The sequence below is a fragment of the Anabrus simplex genome, chromosome 5 (genome assembly GCF_040414725.1).
Source record: "Anabrus simplex isolate iqAnaSimp1 chromosome 5, ASM4041472v1, whole genome shotgun sequence".
NCBI lineage: Eukaryota > Metazoa > Arthropoda > Insecta > Orthoptera > Tettigoniidae > Anabrus > Anabrus simplex.
Genome location: NC_090269.1, coordinates 120835566 through 120852680, shown reverse-complemented (window position 1 = coordinate 120852680; position 17115 = coordinate 120835566).

The following is a 17115-nucleotide window of genomic DNA, read 5'->3' as shown; positions in this document are numbered from 1 at the left end:
GGTTGGAGACTATGATAGAATTTGCCCTTCTGACATGCAGATGTTGTCCATGTGTTTTGCCATGTTTGTCGTTGTTGTGATTTGAGGAGAGATATGAAATCTGTGGCTGGAACAGAAAATGTAGCTGGGGTTGTAGATAAGAGGGAAGCCTCTTTCGCTAAGCGATCGGCTCGTTCATTGCCTGGTATGTTCTTATGTGCAGGTATCCAAATGAGGGTGATTTGGACACCTGATTGGTGTAAATTGAAGAGGATGTGTTTGACGTTATAAACATACCAGTTCAGCGTAAACTTGTTAGATTTTAGTGTTTGTAGCACAGAGAGAGAATCAGTGAATATATTAGCAGATTGTATGGATGAATGTTTGATGTAGAGTAATGTTTGGCGTATGGCAAGGAGTTCAGCCGAAAAAATAGAAAAGTGGGACGATAAGTGAAACAATTCAGCATACTGAGTCTGTTCGTAATAAAAAGCAGCGCCGACACCACAAGAATTTTTCGATCCATCAGTATAAAAATTGGGACAGGCATTAGTGGATGATATGCGAACTTTTTTAAAATGTAGAGGAAAATATGAAAGCCGGTAAGGGAGCATAGCAAAAGAAGATTCTTTAGAATGAATAATAGGAGGTGTATATTGAATCACATCGTATGCCACAGAATAGTATGGTAGCACATGACTACGAATAATAGTAGATTTAAAAGGGGAGACAAACTGAAATGCCCAAATTAAGGCAGGGGCTCGGCAAGGATGTGGGATAGGCGTTGCGAATGATTGAGCGAGTAATTGTATTTTGGGTAGAAGGTTATTGGAGAGTACGAGAAGTCGTTTGAGGAGATACTTAGCTGCTAGAAATCTGCGTCGAAGGAGAAGAGGAGGGTCACCAGTTTCAACTAATAAGGCATTAGTAGGCGTGGTAGACAACGCACCAAAACAAACTCGTAGTGCTTGATTTTGAATTGTGGTGAGGGATTGAAGGGCAGATGGTGATGCTAGATCAATTATATGTGCACAGTAGTCGAAACGAGCACGGATCGTGGAGCAGTAGACTAATTTTGCTGTAGCAGGATCAGCTCCCCACGAACGACGTGTAATGGCTTTGAGGAGGTTAATATACGTGGCAGTACAGTTACGTAGGTGTTGTATATGTTGGGAAAATTGTAATTTACGGTCAAGGATAATGCCAAGATATTTATGGTGCGAACGTATGGAAATTTCATAAGTATCGAACAGTAAGGGCTCGGAGTTGTAAATCCGCTTGGTAGTAAAGATTACTGCAGAGCATTTATCGGGTGATAAAGAGAACCCATGAGTATGTAACCAGGACTGAACTTGAATGAGTAGCCGTGTTATACATTTGCGAGCAACATCTACGTCTTTATGGGAAAAGTAGAGAACTATGTCGTCAGCATACATAAGAATTCGGGCAGATTGGAGGGCAAGTTGCTCGAGGCCGGATAAATATAAAGCAAACAGTATTCCACTGAAGATATCACCTTGAGGGACGCCGACATTAGCTTGACGAGGGGATGGCGTAGTGAGAGGAGGTTTGAAGATTAGAGTGCGAGACGTTAACAGATGACGTAGAAGAGTTATGAAAGTGGTTGGGATGCCTTTCTGTGATAACACATCCCATAACATATTCAGGGGGACGGAATCAAAGGCACCTCGTATATCGAGGAAGACAGCAATAGTGTGTTCTTTTCGAGATTTAGCTAATAAGATGTCTATTATAAGCATATTGATCGCATCCTGAGCATTTCGACCCTTACAGTAAGCATACTGATACTTGGGAAGGAGGGAATAATATTCCAAGTACCAGAGAAACCTTTGGAGCAGGAGTTTAAGAAATAGTTTGCGTATACAAGACGGCAAAATTATTCCGCGAATATTGTGAGGGGAGGTCATTGGACGTCGAGGCTTTGGAACCGGAACTAGGAAAAAAGTGTTCCACTCGGGAGGAGGAGTCGTAGTATGTAACACAAAATTAAAGTACTGAACAAGCACGTGTAGGGCTTTGGTCGGCAACTGTTGTAACATGGCATAAGAGATATAATCAGGACCGGGAGTGGATGATTTGCAGGAATTAAGAACGGACGTGAGCTCAGGGAGAGTGATGGGACGTGAAAGTACTGAACAATTACGAGTGGAAGCAGAGATAACTGGAGTATAAGGTGGAAGTGCATGATCTGGAGTGAGGGACCTGATAAAGTCATTCAGAATAGGCGGCGGGATTTGAGGGCGTGGAACGTGAGTGGAAGCCCGGGTGAGAGCACGGATAGCATTCCATAAGCGAGATGCAGAAATATGGTTATGGAAAGAGGATATAAAAGTTTTCCATGCCTGTCGTCGTTTTTGATTGAATACACGTTTGATATGCGCAATATGATGTTTGAGGTGAAAGTAGTGTGAAGGGGTTAGAGTTTTACGATAAATTTTGAAGAGTCTCTTGCGTTTAAGGATTAGTTGGTGACATTCACTGTCCCACCACTTTAATTGAGAGGCACCAGTGGTCATGGAGTTTGATGGTGTCGTAAAAGGATGGTAGAGGTCCAGATACTGTGTTATTATTTTGAGCAGGGAGTGATAGGATAATTCTGTTACAGGGAAGGTCTCCAATTGGGTTACCATGTAGGAGTTAAAGCACGAAGCATTGAACTGTTTCATGGAACGTAGCGGAGCGATATAATGGTCGTTAAGGGGATTTTTAGGGATATACCCGTGGCCATAAGTAATGAGGATAGGAAAGTGATCACTTGTATGAGTGTCACTGAGTACTCTCCACGTGGTTATAGAGGCAATGGAGTTGCGGCAAAGTGATAGATCGACTGCACTAGGCAACGAACTAGGAGTAGTGAGCCTGGTAGGGGAACCATCGTTCAGAAGCAAGAGATTATGTTGAGTTACAGCATGTAAGAATTGTGTGCCTTTGGAGGTGTTGAGCGGAGCTCCCCACTGAGTATGATGAATGTTGACATCGCCTAAAAACAACAGTTGGGTATCAGGTGGAAACTGATTAAAAAATTTGAACCATTGGGCAAAAGATATGTAGTTATCAGGGGGATTATACAAGTTTATAACATATGTGTTCTGATATATAAGACCTAGGGAATAGGTATTTGGTATTATGTATTGTAGATGTAATGGAGTGTACGATAACGAAGTATGTATCATAAGTGCGACACCATCAAATCCTGGTCCGTCATGGCGTTCGATAGAATATCCTGGAAAGTAAAAGTGAGTTGTATGAGAAAACCAAGTTTCTTGCAAAGCGACTATATGAGGAGATGTTTCGTGCATGAGAATTTTGAATTCGTAGTGTTTATTTTGTAGGCTCCTAGCATTCCATTGAAGGATGCGTACTACCATTATTAAAGCTAAGGTGTAAACTTTCGCGAAGTTGACTAATAACTGGTAAGATATTGGGGTGATCGCCAATTAGTTGAGTAAGCTGCATGAGAAGATGGAGAACACACTGATGAACATGTTCTCGCTGAGGAAGTGTAGTACCTGTTTGAGAATGCTGTGCGGGTTGCAGAGGCATTGACGGGCTCGATGTTGAGGGAGTGGGCTGACTGGGTTGAATGGGGTATTGATAATTCAGAGATTGAGAGGGGTGAGATGATGTAGTGGATTGCACTAGCTGGAGATACGCAGCTCTATCATAGCCGGGAGAAGGTTTAGGTGGCAAATCCTTAACAACCACTTGTGTGAATTTGCGTTTGCGAGGGGCGTCTGGTAATGGAGAAGGATGTTGAGAGGGTAGGGGAGGAAATTGTTGGACGTTATGATACTCAGAATAAGTAGGTGGAAATAGTCGAGCTGAAGCTTCTGAGAACGAAATGTTATCAGTGCACATAAGTTTTTTGATTTCCACTTGCTTCTGATGAACAGCACAATCTGATGAACCCGTTTCGTGGTCCCGATTGCAATGTACACATAACTTGACATTAGCAAGGCAGTCTGAGGTAGAATGGTTCAAACCACAGTTGCGACAGCGAAAGTTAGTGGACTGGCAATTGCGTATGGTGTGTCCATAACGCTGGCATTTGGAACAAATAATGGGGTAAAATATAAAGGGATTGACTTCTAACATTACATGATAGATTGAAACATATTTGGGCAACGTTTTGGAGCAAAAAACAATCTTGACGGAGCCGGTAGGTAGATATACTGACTGACCATCTTGGAGGGATTTACGGCGTAGGCGTTGAACAGAATGAACTTTGACGTCACTCTGAAGTAAAGTAAGAATATCGGATTCAGTTAGATCTTTCTCAACACCGCGTATAATGCCTACGCGGAAGATATTTGAGTGAGGAATAAAGGCATGCAACTTTTGTGTCTCAAGAAACTTATTCTGCAGAAAGTCATTAGCATGATTAGGAGAGTGAAAGTTTACCTGAATCCTGTTACGGCCTTTATACTGGATGGATTTAACAGGAAATTTCCTTTCATGGAGTAGACGCCCTATAGCCATAGGGTGTAGATTGCCAATGTTATTACCTTGTTTAGATGAAACAAAAACAAAATATGGTCCTGGGTGGTTTAATGGGTATAAATTACATGCACTAGTATTAGGAGGTTGAGCAGGAGGGGGAGGGTTAGGATTGGATTGAGTCGCGGTTTGCAACGAAGGGGTAGGAGTAGAATTATCATTCACGGTTGTATCCATTTTCACTTCTTCTTCCCGTTCAACATTACTATTTGACGCGGGATGAAAGTCCCGAGTACCTCCACTATCAGAACTCATGCCACCACCACTGCACAATCACACGCAAGCTAGCACCCGAACGCACGAGTAAGTTCTAGAAACGTCAGACACCGAACACGAAACCTCGAACACAACGAACCGTACAGTACGATGTCGCGGACGAGACTAAGCCGATGATGGTGAGTGTAACCGTTGACTTACGAGATGTACAAGGCCGGGATATGGACCGATGCGGGTCCACCGCCGTCTCGAACTTCTTATATCGATATAAGAGGATCGAGACGGCGATCGATATAAGAGGATAGAAACGGCGGTGTGCAGGTCGCAAGTAGTTTTACTCATGTCCACTAGAGGCCTCGACATTGTGCTATGCAGTTCGCGCGAACTACATTCAATTAATAGTACATGTTGGTTTTTAAAGACGTAAGAAATTACAAATAATGAAGTTAGGACCACCTAAATGTGATTGGATGTAAAGTAAAGCACATTTAAGGGATATTTGGAATTATTTTAGGCGAAGTCAACTGCATTTAATAATGAAAGCAATACATTAAAATGACTTACCATGATCACTGCTCGTATCACTCACATTTTTAGGATCTTCCAACTTAAATGCTTTGTCCTGAAGTTCCTTTCCATCTGTAATTTTATGAGCTTTATTGTCGAGTATTGGTTTTAAAAGTTTTGTAATGAGAGTTACAGTCAGTGTTCTCTGATCACTCTCGTCACATTTGAATTCCTCAATGAACTTTGGAACAACAAAAACGTTAAGGTTTTAAAACTAAATTCGTATTACCTAGATGACGTAAGGAGTGACGCGTAAAATTCAACATATTTTGCAGAAAGTAAACATATTTTCTTGCTCCACGATTTCATCCTAATGAGGCACATCAGCGGACTGTCAGTAGTGGCCGAGGATACCTGTCCCAAGCATGATTCACAACTGGAATTTTCTTCCACAACTCGAACAAGATAACCACATATTATGGCCAAGGAAGACAACTCCAGAGTGACAGGTTTCTCTGAAAAGGCATGGTGTCATTCTTAATATCAATAGCGTCTAAGATAATATTTCATAAAACTTGCAGATATCTTAGGTCTAGGCCTACTAAAAATAGTACATCTGAAACAAAATACAATAATCGCGAATTGATTAGTTAGCTTACCTTCGAGCATCTCATCAAATAATTCCAAACCTGTTGTTGGTCAAGATTACGATTATAGTGTACTCTGGGCTTGATAGCCATTTCATCTATGATAAGGGATCCTAACGTTTCCTCCACGCATGTCAAGTTCATGGCTTCGTAATGGAGCCTTTCTTTCATAAGGGATGTTAATCAGTTTCTCCATTCGAAAAGCCGACATAATTCTTAAGTGTCTTTTGATGTGGAAGTCGGAGGCAGTGAACTGATCTAATGAATCTGTAGCCCATAAACTGAAGTCTCAATATTTGACTCTGGATGACATCCCAGGCTACCAAAGGGAACCTAATTTGCCCCCCTGTCTGGATATAGCAATTCTCCACTTCTCATTTAAAAGTGGATCGGAAGGAAACGATTGAAAACTCCAATGTTCTCCTTTCTTTGACGAATTGGACTTACAGTACGATATACAATATTTTATAGTGTATATTAAATCTAATTGGAGTTCACTTGAACACTAACAATAAGTGAAATGTATACGTATACGTATTTCTCCATTATGTTAATCCTTTCGCACTCAGCGCGCCGATCTATCGGCGCGAGAGGTTATGGCGAGAAAGCTCACGGCGCCGATACATCGGCTCTGTCCTATTTACGGATTTTGGTCATTTGCGTAGCTGTTAAGTCGTAACAGTTGATCGTGACGGTGCCTTAAAGCGTTGAATTTGCGTTTTACTCAACAGATATATCCACCAGCCCTACAAGTTATTTTTATTTTCAATTGAAATCTGTTGACCTTGAATGTTTATGTTGTGGTTATTTGAAGTTGTTATTGCGTGGATCTATTTTGGTAAGCTTATGAATACTACAAGTTGATCTTGCTATGAGTTTTGTTTAGAGTTTATTTCGTTTCTTTGGTATATCGTGTGTTCGATATACTTCGTAAACTACAATTTTACTCCTTTTCATAACTCCGTTGTTGCACGTGCTTGCGTCATCTTTTTATCGTAATGGCTACGCCATATTCAAGGCCGAATGAGACCGATATTCTTGAATTTTCAGATGATTTAGACACTAATAATGACCTTCTTTTGCCGAATGTGATTCCCATTATGTGGGAAATGACACAGTCACAGCTGCTCAGCGTGCATCGGACCGCGAGGACCTGACTTCGATGACCGTTACATGTACACTGAACAACTTTGTGCCATGCCTCATGAGTGAATTGCAGCACACACATCATATTTATATCAAATTATTCAGAATTAAATGTTCTTTCTTTCACGTCTAAGAGTAAAGAAGGAAGACGCAATAATGTCTGATTTTTCTGTCATTGACAACCATAATTTATTTTTTAATTTATTTTAGAAATTTAATAATTTATTTGGGCTTTACCAATAACAATACGTCCTAGGTATATTCATTTCTGAAATGCTCATAGTTTCCTGTATTAGTGTGATTTATTTTAATGTGTGTTAAACTGTTTACGTGTTGATTTTTTGTAATTTGCTTTGGAAAATCACAAAAATTAGTTCGAGTGTCTTCGAGCAAACCCCTGCATATAGGCTGAGTGCCAAAGGGTTAATACACTACAGCACATGCAAACTATAGCACGATGTCAAGACATCTGGCGGCGGTACTGCGAACCTGGTTGGGGACGGTTTTTTCTGCTCGGAACTAGCGCGCACTTCCCGGCCTTGTATCTCTCGTAGGCAACGGTGTAACACGCAACCAAAGAAGTTCATGAGAAGATATAGCAAATCTTAGAGTAGCAAATACACTATATACAATACTGGATACTTCAGTATTCTCCCATACTAAACCGAGAGACCAAGGCAAATACACTACAGACAGTCAAATACAGTACAGACAATACGCGACACTCTGCGAGATATCGAAGGACAGCGATTAGAGCTCTGCATGCAAAAATGCTCTTAAAACTTAAAAATATGCCAATAAATATGCACTATTAAATTGAAAAAAGTCAGGTTAGTATTGATAATAGTAAACTTATATTTATTCCTTGAAGGTTGAAGCAGAAATTGGCCCGCTATCATTGCTGAGCGATGAATTGCAGTTCACAACCATCACTTTACACAAATTTTCAACTGAAAAACATCGTCTCTTGTCTCGCAAAACACTTTTGTAACGTGACAAACTTCTTTCCATATCACAATATGTTATTGGGGCATATTTAAATGATGATAACTGCTCCACAGAAAGAGGCAAGTCTCATGGTGTGACAGACGGTTTTCCTTCGAGAATGTCTCGAATATCGCACAAGTGTTTATAACCAGGATTTTTTGAAGCTACATAATTTATTTTTTCTTTCCCTTTTTGTCCTATACTACCAAGAACAGAATTTAGATTGGATATAGGTTTTTTTTTTCGAAAACAGTACGGTAAGTATTTCCTTTAAGGGAGATCCTACAGCTTCCAGTGACGTTATGGCGGTTGACAAAAAAGAAAAATGGGCATGATAAAAACAAGATTCTCTTCTAACTCAGTGCCTGACAGAATATTTTGCACGGTTTGTATTGATGCAGCTTCATTCGAGTCCAATGAATTAACAATCTCTTTGAATACTTCTATGTGCTGAGCATAATACAAAGCTGCATCCAGCCATGTTCCCCATCGTCTTAACACTGGCGCAGGAGGAAGTAGGATATTGGGTGCTGTTGATCTAAACAACTTGACTCTTGAAGGAGATTTAACATTTTCTTTGAACAGGCCACAAATCGATCTACCAATGGGAAAGAATTGCGTATTGTCTCAGCAATGTGATTAAGAGCATGTGCCAAACAAGTTATATGAATTAAGTTAGGAAAAATGTCCTTCAGTGTTTGTCCTGATTTTATCATATAAGTACCTGCATCGGTAACAAATAAAAGTAACCGGCCGTATTTGACTCCAGATGGCCGTAATGATTTTAATGAGTCCATCACACACAGTTACATTGTTAGTGGCCGGCAATTCATACACATTAAGAAGATATGATATTGTCTTTTGTTCCTTATTTAAGGCGCCCACAATTACATTAGCAATAAATCGGCCCTCGGATTCAGTGGTTTTATCAATAGACAACCACACAAACTGATCCGCTAATTCAATTTGTAAATTTAACAATACGTTATTGTAACAAATTCCTGCGTAAGTCTTACGCAATGTACTTGCTTCAGGCACATGTTGTCGAGTGTGGGCTATTTGCCAATAAAATGTTTAATGTGGGGCTATTAATTTTATACAAGGGAATATCAGCAGCTAAAAATGTTTGGCAGAAGTCGTAAGAAAATCCACTAATCCTACTTTCTAAACACTCTAATAGTTGTTTTTGAACAGGCATTTTATTTGCGAGTTTGCTCGTTAAATTCTCCTTATGTCTTGCTGTGTTTATGTGTTGAACTATTTGAAATCTTTTCTCACTCCCTATAGTTTTCTTGCACGTTCCACAGAACCGTGCCCTATTATCCACAGATATTAAGTCACCTGAAAACTCCTTCTGTAAATTAGTTAATCTACAACACGAAGTTGCTCTTATTTTCGGCATTTAAAGAACTTTTTAACGGACACTTCATACGCGGAACATAATTTGGTCACAAGCAGCTCACAACACCGTTACACGACTCAACGGACAGCCAGTCGACAGCTAAGCACAAAACGTGAGGGTAGATGATGAAACAGGGGATTCACTGCGTGACATCATAACTCCTGACCACATGACAAGTTGCGTCATCATGCGCAACATTACTGCCAACATCAACCAGATGAAAACTGATTAAATATACTGTAAAAACAATTAAACTGATTAAAATATGCCATGTAGGCGCTAAAATATTAAAATATGATGCATTTATCAAAATCACGAAAATTTGCAATTAAATGCACCATAAAAGCATGTTCAACCCCGAAAATGGGGTTTGAACCCACTATCTCCAAATGCAAGTTGATAGCTACTTGACACAAACCATATTTAACGAGCAAACTCGCAAATAAAATGCCTGTTCAAAAACAACTATTAGAGTGTTTAGGAAGTAGGATTAGTGGATTTTCTTACGACTTGTGCCAAACATTTTGATGATGATGATGATGATGATGGTGATATGATGATGATGAGTATTACCTTGATTTCTTTTCTTGTCAAAAGACAACTTAAGACTATAGCTAACAAAATTATGATCACCAATTTTCAAAGGATGTTGACATAAACAAAATATAGATGCCGGCTTTGTATCATTTCGTGGGGGCGGCAGAATGCATCCACGATATCCCCTGCCTGTCATCAGAGGTGAATAAAATGGGGACCCAGTGACTTCTAACTTTGGAGAGTGGGTTGGCGACCACGAGGCCCTTAGCTGAGTCCTAGCGTTGCTTTCACTTACTTGTACCAGGCTCCTCACTTTTTCGTATCCAATCCGACCTCACTTGGCCAACTCTTCTTCTTTTCCGACGCCGACTGTATTAGAACATTCGAGGCCTAGGGAGTCTTTTATTTTCACGAACTTCGTGGCCTTAGTCCTTCTTAAGCCGATACCTTCATATTTCTAAGAAAGTGTCGGATCCCTTCCATTCTTTTCCTGTGATTAGTATTAACAGCGGGTGATTGTCCAGTTTTTTAATTTTTAAATTTTTTTATTAACATACTCATTAACTGCATGCTCCATTACAATTTAAGTAATACTACATGCATAAGTATTCTTTTGTAGTCGTGATTACATTTTCTATTAATTATGTTACCTATACCTACATGTCTGATTTTAATGTGTCTAGCCTAGAAACATCATGTTACAGGTTTTTTTCAATGAAAGTGTTCTTTCTTGACATAACTATGCCCTGCGTCAGGTCATCAAAATTGATACACTTCACGAACAGTTTAAAGAACTTTAAGTATTTACCTATGAGTTCACTCTTGCTTGTAGTCGAGTGGCCTACCTCAGTTGATTACATTTGTCTTTAGTTTTATCCTTTCGTGTTTTAATAATTCACACTCATATAGGATGTGGTCCACACTTTGCGTTTCTTCGCCACACCGACACGTCGCAAGCTCTTAGATTTTAAATCTATGCAGATAGGTCCCTATTTCTTCATGCCCTGTCATCCTAACCGTCATATTGTGGCTTAAGATAAATTTTGAGTCAAGTCTCGCTTTAACACTTGGGAAATATGCTTTCGTTATTGATCCATTGGAAGTTTCTCTCCACTCTTCTTCCCACAATTGTAAACTTCTCCCATGCAATACCCTTTTTTTCTGCATCAGAAATTTTATCGAAAGTCACTTCTAGGTCTGTCCTGCTGGCTGCTTGTTTCGCCGATTGATCAGCAGTTTCGTTGCTTTCTGTGCCGACATGAGCCTTAACCCATGAAAAGTGTATTTCCCAGTTTTGTAGTTGTAGGTCTCTCATCTTCCTTCTGATCACTTCTAAGAGATTGTTGCTTTTGCCATTGTTTTTGAGTAGGTCCAGGGTTTTTTACCATCAGTGTAAATAATTGCTGCTCTATTTTCGTGGTTGATGTCTTGTAATTTCTCCAGTGCCTTCAATATTGAGTATTGTTCTGCTTGATTATTTGAACAGGTATTGTGTAATTTGAATTGGTATTGTCGAGGAGGTTCATAGTGACTGTACAGAATTATTCCAGATCCAACTCCAGCCTCACTTTTGCTTCCATCTGTATAGCTTTGGAATGGATAGTGTTTGTCAACCATTTTGTCCTGTATTTTAACCGTTTGAGCCGGGTGAAACCATTGTTTATAACACATCCTGGAATCAAGTTTCAGAGTCTCTTTTCCCACTACCATTTCTCCAGTCCGTTTTCCTATATCATAGTGCCTGGCAATTTCTCCAAGTTCTATCACGATGGGAGTTAACCCGGTTATGATACATAGTGTCTCATGTGATGTTGTACGGAAGGCCTCAGCTATTTTAATGTTTATTAGTCGTTGCACTCTTCTCAATTTCATTGCATTATACGACTTGGTTGTGGATTGTATCCATAATGGTATTCCGTGATTGTCCAGTTGTACTTTCTCTTAAAACGGCAATCACTACCACCAACACCACCACCACTTTGTACTATTTAGCTGCATGGGTTATCCATAAACTAGTTAGAGTTGCTGATTTCATCACTCTTATTGTATATGTGAAGAGTATGTTTTTCCTCTGAACCCAAAGAAATGATCATGTGAGTGGATAGCAACAGTTAGCAAACATAATTTAATGCACTTAGCACAAGAGGCATGTTGTCAATATGCTGGGGGTAACCTCTCAGAAACGCACAGTACCGGTAAATAGTTTCTTAATCAAGGAAATGCTTAAGGTAATTTACTACAACTATCTTCAAGTACTTTAAATTCAATATTCCATGTAATAATAATAATATAACAGAGGGAGCGTGCAGATTTCTATGTTTCTATCAATTAGATTATATATTTCGACAGCGCAGATGATATATATAGGAAAAATAGATGCCCAGTTCAATTCTACATGAAATATAGTTGTTTGTTTTCATTTCAATGCTTGGTACCTAAATCCTCTAAATTTGAATACACTTGCATTTCGTTACGCTCGCCGAAAGACTCAACATGGCGGCTCCATAACTAATATTCGTGTCTTGACCTCCCTAGACTAACCTTGTGAGAGACATGTTAACAGGGGCGCAACTGGCGGACCGACCATAAGCCCCATTCACAATGCAAACGTAACGTAACGTAAACTTAAAATTAACGTTAACTTAGAAGTTAGCGGCCATCTTATCTAATGGATCCATTCACAATGCGCCGACGTAAACTTAACTGCGAGTCCGTAAAATTAAGGGATTGCAAACTCCAAGCTCTTGCGGTTAATTGTACGTTAACTTTAAGAACCAGCCAATCAGAGCAGAGGTAAACATTGTGTGTTGTGCATGATATAATGACTTCTTTCGACGAAACACTTGTAATTCTCTTTGTGTATAGGCTATGTACGGTAGAAGGAAAAATAATTACAAATACGCTGTACCGAAAAATAATAGGTGGAAATTAATATCCTGTAATAATGAAATCTGACAATAAATGGCGGGGGACAAGCTCGCAGCGCTGGCAAACGGACGAGAGACAATCCCTGTCATAAATAAAACAGTGTCCCTGTATATTTCTTAACATTATGACGGACTACTAGTTTACGAAAACGATATCATCCAAACAAATAGATCCAAACATCTTATCGGGTTGTGATAGTAGGGTCATAGATGTCGGTAAAGGAGACCTTACATTTCTTTTTATTACAAAAGGGGAAGCAAATCGTAAGAAAGGCAAACAGTTCAAGTTTCATCCGCACGTCCAAAACGAACTGATGAGGGTCATTTCTTACAGTAGATTACCGAAATCGCCCTGAGATAACCTTCTTTGATTCAAGGGATGAACCCATTTTCTGCACCGTTGTTTAGATCGCTTTTTCAGGTACCGTAGGCCTACACAGCTCCCAGGAGTAAAGCAATAGATGTTTGAAGTAATAGGAATTCCGCTACCACGTTGTTTGATTCCATCGAGGTACTGAAATATAAAACTGCGAGATAGCCCAAAACCTGACTTCCGTACTAAATAACATGGCAGTGTTTTGATTGGCTGCTGTGTACTCTTTACGTTAATGTTACGTTCCTCCATTGTGAATACCATAAATTTTACGTTAATTTTACGGTTACGTTACGTCGTTAAGTTTACGGTTACGTTTGCATTGTGAATGGGGCCTTAAACATCAGGCGGCAAGATTGAAACTACAAAAGTTGCATGTTAAAATTGATAGAAATAATGAAACTATATAATTACTTTTGCTCTGTTCTACTATGAAAGTTGAATGTTAATACTGATAGAAGTAATGAGACTCAATTATTTCTGTACTTAGCATGAGCACGCAATTAAAATCGGATCTTACAAATACGAAATAAAACAGTGATACAATTCACAAAAGTAAGTGATATCTGTCTAAGTGAAGTGCCGTTAATAATAATTGTGTTAGGAAGTATAATCTTTGATAATCCTAGTGTAGAATAAAGAATATATATTTCAAAAGAGTACTAGGCAAGATATTTTACAGGATCTGCCATCTTGGAGCCTGCTTTGCGAAGAACACAGAAAATACAGATATACCAACCAGGCATGCCGAAAGAAAGCCACCAGCAAACTGCGACACCTAGCGAGAAAATTGATAAGCATGAAATCTGTTCAATATGCGACAAACGAGTTGAAGAAAATGATGCAGCTGTGACCTGCGATGGGTTATGCCAAATACAGTAGAGATAATACGCGACACTGAGCGAGATATCGAGGGACAGCTACTGGAGCTCACTCTAGCGGATAGACCTGAACAGTACCGATTCTCTCATAAGAGCACGTGTATTTTTGTGTGAAGTTTTTGGTGTTATTTATGCGTTTTCAGTGAGTTGACATAAATAAATAGTAGTGTGTGTCATTCCTCGATATCTCCTCTCAATATGAGGGGAAAGGTATGTGTTGTGTTTGGCTGCAGTAATTACGATGTCGGCAGCCCTGAAGATGGTTTTCCGTGGTTTCCCATTTTCACACCAGGCAAATGCCGGGGCTGTACCTTAATTAAGGCCACGGCCGCTTCCTTCCACTTCCTAGACCTTTCCTCTCCCATCGTCGCCATAAGACATATCTGTGTTGGTGCGACGTTAAGCAAAATAGCAAAAAAAAGTAATTACGAAGTAGAGAAAAATGCGCGGGCGTTCTTCAGGTTCTCTCGTGACAAGAACATGTAAGTAATATTGTGTTTGCATATATATTCTTCCAGTGACAGAGATTTTTATAGTACTTCATAATCTTCTGACCTGCTCGACCCATATTTTAACTGGCATAAAATGTAATACGCATATTTTATTCTATAGTGCAATGTTGTAGGTGTGATCTGTGGGTTTTGAAATGTCACAGAAGCGATCTGGATAAGGTGTACAAGAAAGAAGGGACGTTACGCTCATATAAAAAATTATAAGATCTGTTCAGATCATTTCCAGGCCAGCGACTTTAAAAATCCTCGACAATACAGCCAAGGGTATGTTACATTTTTGCTCTAATTGTACGTAAATATTCCTTAAAGCATCACTATCGACAACATTTTCATACTTTTCTTTCTTTATCCCTCTTCTCAGATTAAGGCCGGGATTTTATAGATTATCTTTCTGTTAGTAGGCTTCATGTTAGGAGGAAAATTGTCCAGCTATTAAATGTTAATTCGCCAGGCTGAGTGGCTCAGACGGTTAAGGCGCTGGCCTTCTGACCCCAAATTGGCAGGTTCGATCCTGGCTCAGTCCGGTAGTATTTGAAGGTGCTCAAATACGTCAGCCTCGTGTCGGTAGTTTTATTGGCACGTAAAAGAACTCCTACGGGACTAAATTCCGGCACCTCGGCGTCTCCGAAAACCGTAAAAGAGTAGTTAGTGGGACGTAAAACAAAAACATTATTATTATTATTATTATTATTATTATTATTATTATTATTATTATTATTATTATTATTATTATTATTATTATTATTATTATTATTATTATTATTATTATTATTATTATTCCGAGGTATCTGTGGAACAGCAGAGGTGAAAGAAGGTGCGGGGGTGAACAGGTCTCAAAATACGAAATTAAAGTTAAGATAAAATTTAACAAGGTTATATTTTCTTTTCAAGATTAAGAAATAACAAGAATGGCAGGTACAGAGTAGCAAGGCACCAAATGTACAATTACAGTATTCACAGGATTTGGGCTTCGAGCCCCGGACTCACAATTCTTGAGCAATTAGCCCAACTTTACCCAAAAAACAAGATTCGACAAAGGGGTAGAAGACCCCAATCATGTTCAGGAGCACTTGCTCCCAATTACACAGTAAAGCCTCCTCGAGGCGCGCAGAAAACACAATTTTTATTTTGGAAAGAGCAACCAGCTCTCAAAGTTCTAGCCTATCAAAGGCCACACCAAATTCCACCTTCAAGCTGTCCTCCAAGGACATAGACACAAGGGTACAAATACCCAACCTACTGAGGCCTATTAAGTGAGAAAAGGTTAATTACATGGCCTCTAAAATACTAATTTGAGAGGAGGCGATCTGCACTCCTAATACATTTGTTTAAAACCTACTTGGCACTAGGCCGTTACTGCAAGGGCTAATCCCATACTAAAGAGGTGACTTTTAGAAGGAAACAATTTACATTACACTAGAATGGAAGAAACGGTTGAGAAAATAAGTTCACCTCAAAGCAATATGAGTGGGAGCTCGAGAGGTTTAAGCACTCTCTATCCCAATTTATAGTTTAAACAGATAGAATTGATACCGAGTGTCTTTACATATTAGGGGAAAAGTTACATGGTAGAAAAGCTTCGGACCTGCCCCGAGAGTTAAACTGCTGAGCTAGCACAAAATAAGTTATTAAACGGACATTACCTTGTGGTTGAACTGCTGCCCGAAGAAAGAGGCGCTTCCCGCCCCCTGCTACGTACTTTATGCACTGATAGATGTTACTGAAGTGGCCCGGAGACCCGAAAATCAGCAGTTTATAAACCCTCATGGAAAGTTCGAGGCGTTTCAGGAATGAGAACACCCTCCCACAATAATTTTATTGCTTAGGGTTAAGCAACATATCCAAGTTGAAGAAGATACACCTGATTGGTCATAAATTAATTAAAGAAATTCGGGATTGGCTAAATTCAAACCTGGCGGAAAGAAGGGGTTAATATTGCCAACATAAACAATAACTAAAAGAAATTTAACAAAGAACAAACTTATGAACACAAAATTTCTTCAAAACATAGTTCTTTCACTTCGCACTAGGGTGCATGATTGTATTTCTTCAGTAGTGCCATCTGGAAGAGAATGTCCACACTTCTTACTACAGGCAAAACAACAATACATCGAAAACGACCCAGTTCAGAAACTTCAAAATTTACAAGTAGTGACATCTTCTGAGAAACTTGAAAATTTACGCAGTAGATAAAGTTCAGACTTCCTCCAGTAGAGGAGTTTCAACTGGCGCAAAGTTTGAATTAGCGGCGTGGAGGTGTACCACCCGGTACAATTATTATTAAATGTTAATTCATTGCATCATATGTGTAAGGAATCTTTCTGTTAGTAGGCTTCATGTTAAGAGGAAAATTGTCCAGCTATTAAATGTTAATTCGTTGCATCATATATGTAAGGAATGTGCCGATATTTTTATTGACAAGTGTCTTAATGTGATGGTACAATGTTTTTAAATGAGAAAAAAAGACAAATCCAACCGTAAGA